The sequence below is a fragment of the Dermacentor andersoni genome, chromosome 1 (assembly GCF_023375885.2).
Source record: "Dermacentor andersoni chromosome 1, qqDerAnde1_hic_scaffold, whole genome shotgun sequence".
Classification (NCBI taxonomy): Eukaryota; Metazoa; Arthropoda; class Arachnida; order Ixodida; family Ixodidae; genus Dermacentor; species Dermacentor andersoni.
In genome coordinates this window covers 371,999,568-372,013,540 of record NC_092814.1, presented here as the reverse complement: position 1 = coordinate 372,013,540, position 13,973 = coordinate 371,999,568, and the positions used below count along the sequence as shown (strand labels likewise).

Here is a 13,973-nt window from a genome sequence, read left to right as displayed (position 1 = left end):
TCCATTTCAAAAATGCGTATTCTTCACTCAACTTTCGCAAAGATCTTATTGTGGGTCAGATTAATAAAGAATTTCTTCTTAACCAAATGAATCGTGCTCACAAAGAAAAATTTTGTCAACGGCTAGAGTATTTCTCACTTTGGGATTTAATTGTCACCATCATTTTGACACCTTCACAGGCATGAAGTGCAATGTCGAGCACAGGGAGGGAGCAGCTACTGGAACGTCTGGAAAAACTCGGAAGACGCGTAGATAAAGGGTACCACCCGAGCCTGTGATAAACTTATTTTGGTCAACATCCAGCATAGTAAGTATTTTATAATATAAACAGGGTTCGCACAGCCCCTTGAAACCCTTGAATATCCTTGATATTGACAGTATAAGTTCAAGGGCCCTTGAAACTACTTGAATACCCGTGAGCTCCTTGTAATCCTTGAAAATCCCGTAGGATTTGTTCCGATAGAGAAAATTAGCGACGTACCTCTGCAAGTCACGCTGATTTTAAAGGCCCTTTCGCTTACGAATGCCCATGTAAACAATCTGTGTTGACTGAAGGGCAACATCAAGAAGTTTCGGTTTTAAATCCCGCAGCCCCTACGTCGTCTGGCAACTAATATGCATCGGAAATCGAATCCAATCCAATGCGAGGCATATCGCTCGGTCGGTTATAGTGCCTAGAATATACTCTAGTGCACCGTCCACCGAGCGTCTGCAACGCGCGACGTTGGCACGGGCAGTGATGCCTGCCATCGCGGGCCACCAGACGGCGATGCCTGTCGGCACCATGCTAAACCGTGGGGAGTTCGACTGGCGTTCGTTTGCGATGCGTTGATTGCAATGCGTAGTTCAGTTCGCGCCTTGCTGCTGCTTTCGTTGCAGTCATTTCTTCTTGTGAGTGGGTGCTTTGCGTCTATGTGTGCGCTCGTCTGTCAAAAGAAACTTTAGACAGGTTGCGAAACTGCGATTTCCCAGACAGAGACGTGGAAAGAAACGGCTCCTCTCATTACCCAGCGCGTCCGCAGACCCCGAATGTATCGCGGATTGAGACAAGAACATAACAGAGGCAGATCGCCGGGCAAATGGGGAGGCTCGCGTCGTGTCTCGCCTGAAGTCCGCCCAAGCATCAGCATGGTCTGGCACAGTCTCGTAGTGCAGCGCACCAAGCGGCCGGCGGCGGCAGGCGTCACTTTCGGTGCTACCGCGACACCCGCGCTCGGCGCACTAGTGAGTGCTCTTTTAGGCGCTATAGTTGGACCGTCTGTCGGCCTCGTGCGCGCCATTTCAGTGAAGTTCGCGTTTGCTTTGTGTGTTTGCTCTGACAAGATGCCAGGCGGGAAGTGCAAGTTTCAGTCTGCGTGGCTGCAACATACGGACTATCGTCACTGGGTAAGACCGGAACCAAGTGATCCTTATCGAGCAAAGTGCGCAATGTGTCAGAAGACGGTCGACATTGCAACGATGGGGGAATCTGCCTTGAAGAGCCACCAGAAAGGCGCGAAGCACCGATCCAAAACTGCAGCAGGTGAAGGCTGCTCATCCGTCGCAAGTTTCGTGCAAGCTGGAAATCTGACGTCCGCTGCTCCTCGTAAGCGTGAAACCACGGCAACTTCCTCTCGGGCTGCGACACTTGACGAAGACTGTAGAAAGCATGATTCCGTGATCGAAGCCGAGATTTTGTGGACGATGAAAGTTGTGTCGTCACACTACTCCTACAGCTCCAGTGGATCCATTTCTCAGCTATTCCAAAAGATGTTTCCGGATAGCGAGGTCGCGAGAAGCTTCTTGCTCCGAGAAAAAATGCGCGTACGTCGCGTGCCACGGTCTACGCCCATTTTTCACTTCGCAGGTACAACAAATGATGGAGAAGTCTGACAATTTTGTTGTGCTTTTTGACGAAACCTTGAATGAATACCTGCAAAGAAAACAACTTGATGTTCACGTCAGATTGTGGAACAACTGTGAGGTGATAACCAGATACCTGACTTCGGCATTCATGGGTCACAGCACAGCGGACGACCTTATGCAGAAATTGACGGAAACACTCGCGTCATTTCCCCTGAGCAGGATTGTGCAGCTCTCGATGGACGGCCCGAATGTCAACTGGAGTCTTTTCAACAAGTTGCAGCAGCACATGAAGAATGACTTTCAAGTTCAGTGCTTGGATATTGGTTCATGTGGCTTGCACACAGTGCATAATGCTTACAAAGCAGGAATGCATGCGACGAGCTGGCCAGTTGACACTTTTCTGTCGAGCTTATTCTCACTCTTCCATGATGCACCGGCCCGCCGTGAAGATTTTGTTGAAGAAACAAGGAGCAAGCTGTTTCCACTTCCTTTCGTACCCCACCGTTGGGTCGAGAACGTGCCAGTACTGGAGAGAGCCCTGGCTATGTGGGAGCATTTGAGGCACTACACCGAAGCAGTGAGCGACCATAGGCTACCCTTGCCGAAATGTAGAGCGTATGAGAACGTCAGTGATTTTCTAAAGGACCAGCTTGCACTTGCGAAACTGAACTTTTCCCTAAACGTTGCAATGGTTGTGCAGCCTTTCTTGACTGTTTTTCAGAGTGATTCTCCAAAGACATTTTTTTTAGCGAAAGAGCTTGAAACTGTCTTGAGGAGCCTCCTTGCAAGGTTCATGAAGCGCACGGTGTTGACAGAAGCCACGAGCATCACGAAACTGCTGCGAATTGATGTTCATGATACTGCCAATTACACGTCACTTGAGAAGGTGGACGTTGGACGAGTGGCTGAGAAGATCTCAAAGAGCGGAAAAGCGAGTACCAAGTGTGTCTTTGAATTTAGGGGTGAGTGTCGGAAGTTCATTGTGAACATGATCCTGAAAATCATGGAGAGAAGTCCTATTAGGTACCCTCTGGTTCGAGGGTTGTCATGTTTCGACCCCAGAGAGATGTCAAAGACAGAAATGTGCCTTGGGAAGCTGAAAGTTGTTCTTAACTGTTTAATTGACAGCAAGCTTCTTTCTGAGCACAAGAGGGATATTGTGTGTGCACAGTACATTCAGTTCTGCCAAGAAAAACGGCATGAACTGCAAAACTATGAAAGAGACCAGGAACGCCTTGACGTTCTCTTCGTGCGCCTTTTGAAGCATGACCCGGCGTTCTCGATGTTGTGGGAAGTACTGAAGGTCCTTCTCTTGCTTAGCCATGGGCAGGCGTCAGTAGAAAGAGGTTTCAGTGTAAACAAGCAGATCGCGGTCGAAAATATGGCAGAGCTCTCTTATATCTCACAACGAGTCATCTGCGAGGCCGTGAAAACCCACGGTGGGCTGCTTAACGTTCCCCTGTCGAAAGAATTGAAGTCATCAGTGCGCCAAGCCAGGCATAGGTATGCGTTATACATGGACGAACAGAAGAAGCAAGCTGTAGCACAGCAGGTAACGTTGAAGAGAAAAGAACTCGAGCTAGAGCTACAGAGCATGCAAGAAAAGAAGACAAAGCTCCAAAAAACTCTTAAGTGCTTGCAGGAGTCAGCGGATCGCTTTTCGGAAGACGCCGAAGCAAAAAATGACCTGACTTGTCTTGTCAAGGCCAACAGTTTCCGTCGAACAGCCAAAGAAAAAGAAGCAGAGATAACAGCTCTTGAAAGAGAAATTAATGCGAAAATAGGGCTCCTTTCCTAAGTCACGTGAGGAAATAAAATTATGCTAACACTCCTTGAATTCTGCCTTTTTGCATCCTTGAAATCCTTGAAATGTCCTTGAATTTTCAGCGAAATATTGTGTACGAACCCTGTATAAACTACACAGAGTTCATGTGCTGGGACATTTAGGTCATGTAATGCACTTATATTTTGCTTCATGGCAAAAATACATAACTTCAATCAATACTACAGTCACATCAAAACGAATGTGGGACCAGGTGAGGAAATTTAGGGGAGAGTACTCATCATACACAATACCACTACTTACATGTCCAGGCACACAAACAACACTACAGGATCAGGCCAACTTATTAGGTGAACACTTATAACATATCCAGCTCAGCAAACTATTCAAATTCATTTTTAAAATATGAAGAATCTGCTGAGAAAGAGAGACTGCTTCCACTGGGGCTTCAGCTGAAATGTACAATAACCCCCTCACAATACATGAATTGAACAGAGTTCTCTGCCGGTAAAAAAACGGCAACAGGTCTCCACCGTGTGCACTACACAATGCTGGCACACTCATGCCAAGCATTGGTAGGGGCACTTAAATTTTTCAATAAGATATAAGAGTCAGGAGTAATGCCCACAGATTGGAAAAAAGCGGTACTAGTGCCTTTTCTAAAACCTGGTAAACCGCCAACATCCCTAGCATCTATAGACCCATTGCACTAACGAGTTGTCTAGCCAAATCCTATGAGAGCATTATAAACATAAGACTCACATTCATCCTTGAAAGAAGAAACCTAATAGACAAACACCAGTGAGGACACAAAAAGGGCTGCTCCACCACTGACCATCTCGTGCGACTAAAGCATGAAATACGTGACGCGTTTCTTGACAAGCAATACTGCCTCGCGGTTTTCTTTGATTTTGAAAAGGCGTATGATACCACATGGCGATACGGAATTGTGAGAGACCTGGCTGACATGGGAATTCTCAAATGAATCCTAAATTGTCTATGCGATTTCATGTCAAATCGAACATTTGAAGTACGCCTCGGCAGAATACTCTCGCGCACATTCACACAAGAAAATGGCGTTCCACAAGATTGCATTCTGAGCACGACGCTCTTCATAGTCAAAATGAACTCTGTAAATAAGATCATCCCATCATCTGTTATGCACTCAATATATGTCGACGATTTGCAAATGGCTTGCCGCGCCTCAAACTTACCCACCTGCGAACGACAACTATAAATAACGATAAATAATCTTACACAATGGGCTGACAAAAATGGTTTCCGGTTCTCAACACACAAAACTGTTACAGTTCTCTTTTCGCAGAAGCGAGGGTTACACTGCACTCCAGGTCTCACATTGCATGATACAACGCTACCGGTCAAAGAACACTATAAATTTCTAGGCGTAACGTTTGACACTAAACTGAACTTCCTGGCCCATATTAACGCAACTAAAATTAAAGCAAACAAAGCGCGAAATATCCTCAAGGTTTTATCACATAAGCACTGGGGATCTGACCGAACATGGCTACTACGTATATACCGGTCCCTTGTACGTAGCATCCTCGACTACGGCAGTGTAGTTTATGATGCAGCTAGGCAGTCCTACATTAAGCGACTTGATCCAGTTGATAATCTCGGCCTGCAACTGGCAAGTGGTGCTTACAGGACATCGCCTGTACAAAGTTTATACGTTGACTCCAATGAGCCTTCATTACAGCACCGCAGAGCACAACTTTCACTTTGCTATGTATTAAGAATTCGGTCATCACCACAACATATATGCTACAACACCATAACACAGTGCAAATCGCGAATACACTACACAAATAAACCAAACATGATTCGGCCACTCATCCTAAGACACGAACAATACTGTCAAACTTATGATGTCCCTCCTGAAGCCCTGCAGGTTGCCGAAAGGCCACCAAGATTGCCCCCGTGGTGCAATTTTACACAACTATGTGACTGGACGTTAACACATGTAAAGAAAGAAGACATTCCACAAGAACACATAATACAAGAGTTCCGAGCTATTCAAGAAAAATACAAAATTACACTGAATTTTACACTGACGGCTCTAAAATACAAGAACACGTAGGTGTTGGGATCGTGACGGAAAATTTTGAAAAATAGCATTCCGCTAAATACTTTTTCTTCAGTGTTTACCGCGGAAGTTTATGCCATATGGATGGTAGTTAAGAAAATTACTTCCGACAAGCACAAGAATGCTATTATTTATACCGACTCGTTAAGTGCTCTAAGAGCCCTAAACTTAAACTCCGCGTCTGAGCCCCTGCTTGGCGATATCTTAAACATAGTACTTAACAAGAAATACGAAGGAACCATACGAATCTGCTGGGTTCCAAGCCATGTTGGGATACCAGGGAAAGAAGCAGCAGATAGAAGCGCGTCCATGGCAGCGCACAAAAGCATAACACACGTAACACTTCCATACAAAGACAGTATCCGAGCGGTTCGTAAGGCCCTAGCATCAAAATGGCAACACGAATGGAACTCGTGCGTAAATAACAAGTTACATATGACTAAACCCCTGCTTCGCGAGTGGAAATCCTGCATTCACCAAGAACGGTTCTATGAGGTAATGTTATGTCGACTTCGAATTGGACACACGCATCTAACACACAATTTTTTACTTCAAAACGAAAACGCACCAACATGTGAGAAATGTCATGAACCGCATACAGTAACCCACATCATTATATCATGTCCACACACTGAAACGCAGAGGCGGAAACATTTCAAAAATTTCTGTCACTTACATATACCTTTGCACCCTGCCTTAATATTGGGGGACGATCCACTAGTGCTATTCACTAACTTGTTCGAGTTTTTAGATGAAACCGGTTACCTACATTGACTTTAAGATAACACAGCTAATGCTGCAGAAACAATGGATCTCATACTATCCTGTGACTGGCGCAGCATGGCCTTGGTCGCTTTTGCGCCATTAAACCCGAATTAACTAACACCCCACCGACGCCGTACAAGCCGCAGCTGCAGACTAAGCGATCGTAAATTCTCAACACTTTTAAACGTTGAAAAATTGTGTGCTTATTCTATTTTGAAATAATAATAACAAAATTCTAATATTTGACTAATTTCCATGCTCTTATATAACGATGCAGGCAGGGATACTTCGTGAGCAGACGGAAACCTTAGGCATCGCTGCGACGGAAATCGCTCTGCGACGTGCGCGGCAGAGCGATTCATTTCGCCCCATTGGCGCCATGTGAAATAGCCTTATCTGAAGCACAGGGCAAAGAGGTGTGTTGCCTCCGCCGGGGGGCTTATATGTACAAACACCCAGCATCAGCTCAACCCCCAGGATCCCCCTTTCCCCAAACACGGCTACGCCGCGCGCAGCCATACGCGGGAGGGCCCAACCCTCGTGTGCTCAGGTACGTGGCGTCGCACCACACCAAACGCCTGCTGACGCAGACGCCCCTGCGGGGAAGCCCTATCGAAAGCTTATACGCAGAATCAAATGAATGGTCCCTCCATCTACAGATAACATACATCAGCCTCACATATTTTCTCCAAATACACTCTTATCAGGAACACCCATGTTAACGTTAATGATATGAGATGTGCTTCACTTTTCCGTAATCCTCTCTCTGTAAGACAGCCTTTCTCGCTGAGTGCGAAGGAACTTAGCGATGAAATGCATGTCCCATTCCTCAAGCACCGCTTAATGCATCCACCAAGCTGTTACCTCCTTGGGAGTGGCAGGAGCTAGAATGTGACATATCCTGTATAGAAGTTACAAAGCACGCTCCAGAGGTCGAAATCCGAATGCGTTTCCTAGAACTCCAGTACAAGCACTCGTGCACAGAGTTCTACACAGACACTTCCAAGTCTCATGCCGAGGTGTCCTATGCAGCCGTCGGTCAATCCTTCTCGGAATCCGCTGTAGTGTATCCGGAAAGAAGTATCCCTACGGCCGAGACCTACGCACTATTATCGGCTGTGAAGAAGAAAAGAAAATCAAAATGCCAAAAAGCAGTTATGTATACAGACTACCTTAGCGTCGTGAAGGCCTCGATGTCACTCTGTAAGCACAAAAATACTGTACTGAAAGAACTCTATTCCGACTTGTGTATAGCGTATAATTATATCATTATATAATGTAATAATGACTTGTGTAAAGCATATCATCATATGATGGGTGCCTGGCTATAGGGGCATCGAGGGCAACGTTCTGGCGGACGAGATGGCCACGTCAATTGCAGCACATGCTGTTAATGCTACTGCTTCGGTCCCTGTCACAGATCTGAAGCCTTTCTTACGAAAGAAACTGGGAAAACACTGGCAACGCATGTGAATGAATAAATGAATTTGTGGTTTAGTGGCGCAAGGGCCAGATATGGCCAAAGAGCGCCGAGACAGTGTTAGTGATTTCGCGGTGGAATGATGAGTTCTGTGAAGATGTGACTTGGCTGTAAAGGGGCCTAAAAATAGTCGCTGTAAAGTGCGTAAAATCTACGTGCTATAAAATTATGGCGATGACTAATGACGAATACTATGAACATTAAAATCCATCGTAGAAGAATGATGCAAAATAGAAAATATATGAGATGGTAAAATTACTTGGAGCACTGCTGCCTCGCTAGAGCCCTTGAAACACAAGGGCCTAGAGGCATGTGCTATACGAAAGAGCTATCACAGCGGCATCCTCTGAAGAGAGGACCCGCTAGGAACATGTGGTGCTAACAACATGCAACACAACGTCTTTCAGAAAACTTAGCACTGCGTTGGTGTCAAATAGCGGTTCTGCGCCGAGTAGCATTACGGGATGTAGGGGGATGTGCTGGCGGTATGCTAGGGAAAAACGTTTTCTTCTCTCACATTCGGCTGCCCGACACTCCAAGAGGACGTGGAGGACGGTCAGCCTCTCCCCGCATCTACCGCAGGTTCGAGGATCATTTTCAGTGAGTAAAAAGTTATGCGCGCCAAATGTGTGTCCTATTCTGAGGCGACAGAATAGGACATCTGTTCGCCGTGATATTGTTACGGAGGGCCAAGAACCAAACTGTGGCTTTATCACGTGCAGTTTGTTATTTACTTCTGCGTCCCACATACGTTGCCAGTGGTTTCGCAGTTTCCTTCTTAAGAAAGGCTTCAGGTCTGTGACAGGGGCCGAAGCAGTAGGATTAACTGCATGCAATGAAATTGATGTGGCCATCTGGTCCGCTAGAACGTTTCCCTCGATGCCCCTATGTCCAGGCACCCAGCATACAATCACATGTTGGTTAGATATATATGTTTTACACAGTACGGAGTAGAGTTCAATAATTACCGGATTTTTGTGGTTACAGAAAGACATCAAGACCTTCACAACATTAAGGGAGTCCGTATATTTAACTGATTTCTGGAGTTTTGATTTATATATATGCTTTACGGCCGACAGCAGTGCGTAGGCCTCAGCCGTAAAGATACTAGTTTCCGGATGCAGTACGTCGGATTCGGAGAAGGATGGACCGACGGCTGCATAGGACACCCCCTCGCGTGTCTTCGATGCCTCTGTGTAGAACTCGGTGCAGGCGTACTTGTACTGGAGTTCCAGGAAATGCATTTGGATTTCAATCTCTGGAGCGTGCTTTGTAACTTGAGTGAAAGGTGTATCGCATTCTATAAGCTGCCACTCCCAAGGAGGTAGCAGCTTGGCTGGATGCATTAGGCGAAGCTCGAAGAGTGGGACATGCATTTCTTCACTAAGCTCCCTCACACGCAGCGAGAAAGGTTGTCTTACGGAGGGACGATTGCGAAAGAGTGTAGCATATGTCATATCGCTAACAGTAGTAAAACGCGGATGTTGAGGATTAGAGTGCACTCTCAGAAAATATGTTTGGCTGATGTATGTTCTCTGGAGATGGAGTGACCACTCATTTGATTCGACATACAAACTTTCAATGGGACTTGTTCTGAAAGCGCCCGTGGTTAAGCGGATTCCTAGATGGTGGACCGGATTTAGCATCTTGAGCGCGCTCGGGGCGGCAGAATGATAGATCACGGCACCATAATCTAATCGTGACCGAATCAGGCTCTTATATAGAGATTTATTAAGCACGTCCTGTCAGTACCCCACGTAGTCTGCGATAGAAGTTTCATTAGGTTCATTGTTTTCAGACATTTTCCTTTAAGATGTTTAATGTGTGGGATGAAAGTGAGTCTATTGTCAAGTATAACACCTAGAAATTTGTGTTCTTTTTTACAGGTATCTGTTGTCCACACAGTTCTAAGCAAGGATCCGGAACCAGGCCTCTCTTTCTTGTAAACAGAACACAAGAACTCTTGTGAGGATTGATTTTAAATCCATTTTTCTCTGCCCACTGTGACACCTTGTTCAAACCATGGTCTACCTGTCTCTCGCACACTAGGAGGTTACAGGAATTGAAACCCATTTGAATATCGTCCACGTAAACGGAATACAAAATGGCCGGCGGTAAGAAAGCACGGAGTGTTGTCATCTTAACAATGAAGAGTGTGCAACTGAGCACGCCTCCCTGGGGTACACCAGTTTCTTGTGTGAAAGCACGTGACAGTACATTGCCGACTTTTACCCGGAATGTACGATTGGATTAGTTAGTAGCTTTTTATTATGTTTAGCATATTACCATCAATGCCCATTTCTGACAAATCTCTCAAGATGCCGTAGCGCCTCGTTGTGTCATACGCCTTCTCCATGTCGAGGAATATGGATAAGATGAACTGTTTGTGTACAAATGCATCACGAATATTTCCTTCAACACGTACCAGATGATCGGTTGTGGAGCGTCCTGCTCGGAAGCCGCACTGATAGGTATCAAGCATTTTGCTCATTTCAAGGAAATGGATGAGTCGCTTATTTACGATTTTTCAAATAATTTACAAATGCAACTTGTGAGGGCCATCGGTCGGTAACTTGCCACTCAGGAAGGGTCCTTGCCTTGTTTCAAAACAGGGACCACAATGGCTTCTTTGCATGCGGTTGGAAGGTACCCTGCATCCAAGATAGTGTTGAAAAGTCTAAGTAGCGTACCTCGCGTATCATTGTGTAAGTTGAGTATTTCATACATGGTTCTAACAGATCCCGGTGCAGAGCTCTTGCATGCGCTCAAGGCAGCTCGCAACTTTGCAATCCTAAAAGGACGGTTGAACGGTGCATTCTGCCGATACTTTCTTATGAGTGGCTTACATTCTTCTATTTGTTTATATTTGAGAAAGGGTTTTGAATAATTGGTGGAACTTGACACGCTCTCAAAGTGCTCCCCAAGCGAGTCTGCCTGATCAAGCAGGGTATCACCTTGTGTGTTTACCAAAGGAAGTGAATATGTTTGTCGTCCTCTTATCCTATTAACCCTGTTCCAGAGTTTCGCCTCATCTGTATAAGAGTTGATACCCGATAAAAACTTCTGCCAACTCTCTCTTCTGGACTGTCGGCGCGTTCTCCTGCCTTGGGATTTTACTTGCTTAAAGTTAATCAGATTTTCCGCAGTGGGAGAGGCGCGTATCAACCCCCACGCTTTATTCTGTTTCTTACGAGCGATCCTACAGACGTCGTTCCACCACGGAACACGACGTTTGCATGCCAAGCCATTTACTTGTGATATGCATTTAGATGCGGCATCTATAATGAACCCCGCAGGGGCGTCTGCGCAAGCAGGCGTTTGGTGTGTTGCGACACCACGTACCCGAGCACACGAGGGTTGGACCCTCCCGCGTGTAGCCGTGCGCGGCTTAGCCGTGTCCGGGGAAAGGGGGATCCTGGGGGTTGAGCCAATGCCGGGTGTTTGGACCTTTAAGGCCCCCCGGTGGAGGCAACACACCTCTTTGGCCTCTGCTTCACGTAGACGGCACCCCCGGACTGACCCACAGGGGGAAATCGGTAGTTGCCTTTTCCTGTCTCTCTCTCCCTCCAGCCTTCGTCTTTCTCTTACTTTTTCATCTTTCCTGTCTTCTCCTAGCTTCTGTTTACTTCCAATATTTCCAGGCAGCAAGGGTTAACCTTGTATGAATAACCAACCTAGGTTATCTCATATTTGGTTATAGTGATAACGTACAGCTGGCGTTTGCAGGACCTGTTTTTACAGTCCCTGTAACGTCCCCTTGTTGGGCTCCATGGTGGGTGGCTGGCGTTATTGCCCAAAATTAAGTTCTCCTATGGCAAATTCCTTCCCACCCCTCCTTGATCGCCCTCAGAAAAGAGGGCGCACCGAAGATGTATTCAAGTTCTTTGGTCGTGAAAGACCCAACTTCACACGATTTCATGTGATTCACTCGGAAAAGTCAGACACACAAGCACGCACAATCTCCCCATTTCTAGTTTCAAAGTCTTTAACTGAGGCTCTTGGTCAAGGTTACAAGGCAACAAGGATGGCAAGTGGAGATCTCCTCTTGGAGTTCCAGAATCTCAAACAATTTGAAAAGCTACCCAGTCTCGTGTCATTTGGGGACGTTCAAGTGACAGTGACTCCGCACCGCACTATGAACACTACCCGCGGCGTTGTCTCAGACGATGATTTGCTTCAGCTGACAGACGCAGAGCTCTTGGAGGGCTTTAGTGAGCAAAATGTTGTCAATGTGAAAAGAATAAAGATGAGGCGTGACGGTAAAGAGATTGCGACCAAACACATAATACTCACCTTCAATTCAAGTGTCCTGCCCGAGTCAATCGAGGCCGGGTACATCAAGCTCCGTGTTAGGCCGTACGTGCCAAACCCACTCCGTTGTTTCAAATGCCAGCGCTTCGGCCACAGCTCGCAGAGCTGCCGCGGCCGCCAAACTTGTGCTAAATGCAGTGCCAAAGAACACACCAGTGAAACTTGTGAGAACGCTCTCCGCTGTGTAAACTGTGATGGGGAGCACGCCGCGTACTCGCGGTCGTGCCCATCCTGGAAGAAAGAAAAGGAAATTGTTACAATTAAAGTCACGGAAAATATCACCTTCAAAGAGGCACGCAAGCGGGTTTCATACCTGCCCAAGAAAAGCTTTGCCGATGTGACGCGTCAGGGGGCAACGTCACAACGACCTCCGGCGGCTGTCCGGCCCACAGTCAGTGAGTCGGCAGCTACGCCATCTGCCCCCGCGGCGGTTGCAGCTAGCGCTGCTCCGCCAACCCAGCAGACGGGGCCATCGAACCCGAAGGTGGGCGCAGCCGAGGCTGCCCCAAACTCAGAGGCCCCTTCCAGCGCTGGCAACGGCCGGCGCAGCCAAATCCCCCAGGGAGCCCCATCGACCTCCGGGCTGGTGGGTGCAGGGGTCTTGCCCTCCAAGGCAGGGCCCTCGCTGGTAAATTCTCGCTCGCAAGAGCACGAGTCCGGCGCCTCACAAGAGGCAATGGACACTACACCTATCCTCAAGGCGCACCAAGCGCCTAAGGAGTGGCGAGGCTCGCTCGAACGCTCCAGAAAGAGCAGAACCCCCGTTACAGGACCTCGAAAGAGCTCTGTAACTTAAGGCATCGCCTCCGTTTCCATACACACAGCACTTATTTACTTTCAAAATGGCGACACAAATTATTCAATGGAACGTCAGAGGTCTTTTTAGGAACCTTGATGACGTGCAAGAGCTTATCCAAAAACATAATCCAAAAGTGCTGTGTCTACAGGAAACACATTTAAAACGACAACACACAAACTTTCTCCGACAGTATGTCAAGTTCCGCAAAGATCGCGATGATGCTGTCGTATCATCAGGCGGTGTTGCCATTTTTATTCATAAAAATATTTCCTGTCAGCGTTTACAGCTGCAAACGCCCCTTGAAGCAGTGGCGGTTCGAGCTGTTCTTTTAAATAAACTCGTCACCATTTGTTCGATTTATATACCCCCACACTACAAACTAAGCAAACATGAATTTCAGTCCTTCATAGACGAATTGCCAGAACCTTACGTTGTACTTGGGGATTTCAATGCGCACAGCTCCCTGTGGGGCGACTCTCGTATAGATGCGCGAGGTCGTCTTGTTGAACAGTTCCTTTTTTCTTGTGGTGCGTGCCTTCTGAATAAGAAGAAACCCACATATTACTCTCTACCTAACAGAACCTTTTCTTCAATCGATCTCAGCATAGTCTCTCCTTCTATTCTGCCCGAACTCGAATGGGAAGTTACAAAGAACCCTTACGGAAGCGATCACTTCCCCATAGTAATACGAACACCTCAAGAAAACGAATATCCACCACAGGCACCTCGGTGGAAGATTGAGACAGCTGATTGGGACAAATTTCGAACTCTTACTGGTATCTCATGGCATGACATCTCCTCGTTAGAAATTGATGCAGCTGTGGAGTATTTTACAGCCTTTATAGTAGATGCCGCATCTAAATGCATATCACAAGTAAATGGC

General features: G+C 46.7%; 1 pseudogene; it reads left to right on the top strand.

The window, feature by feature from the left end:
* Nucleotides 1-1,128: 1,128 nt before the first annotated feature.
* Nucleotides 1,129-3,752, top strand: LOC140219845 (uncharacterized; annotated as a pseudogene).
* Nucleotides 3,753-13,973: the final 10,221 nt, after the last annotated feature.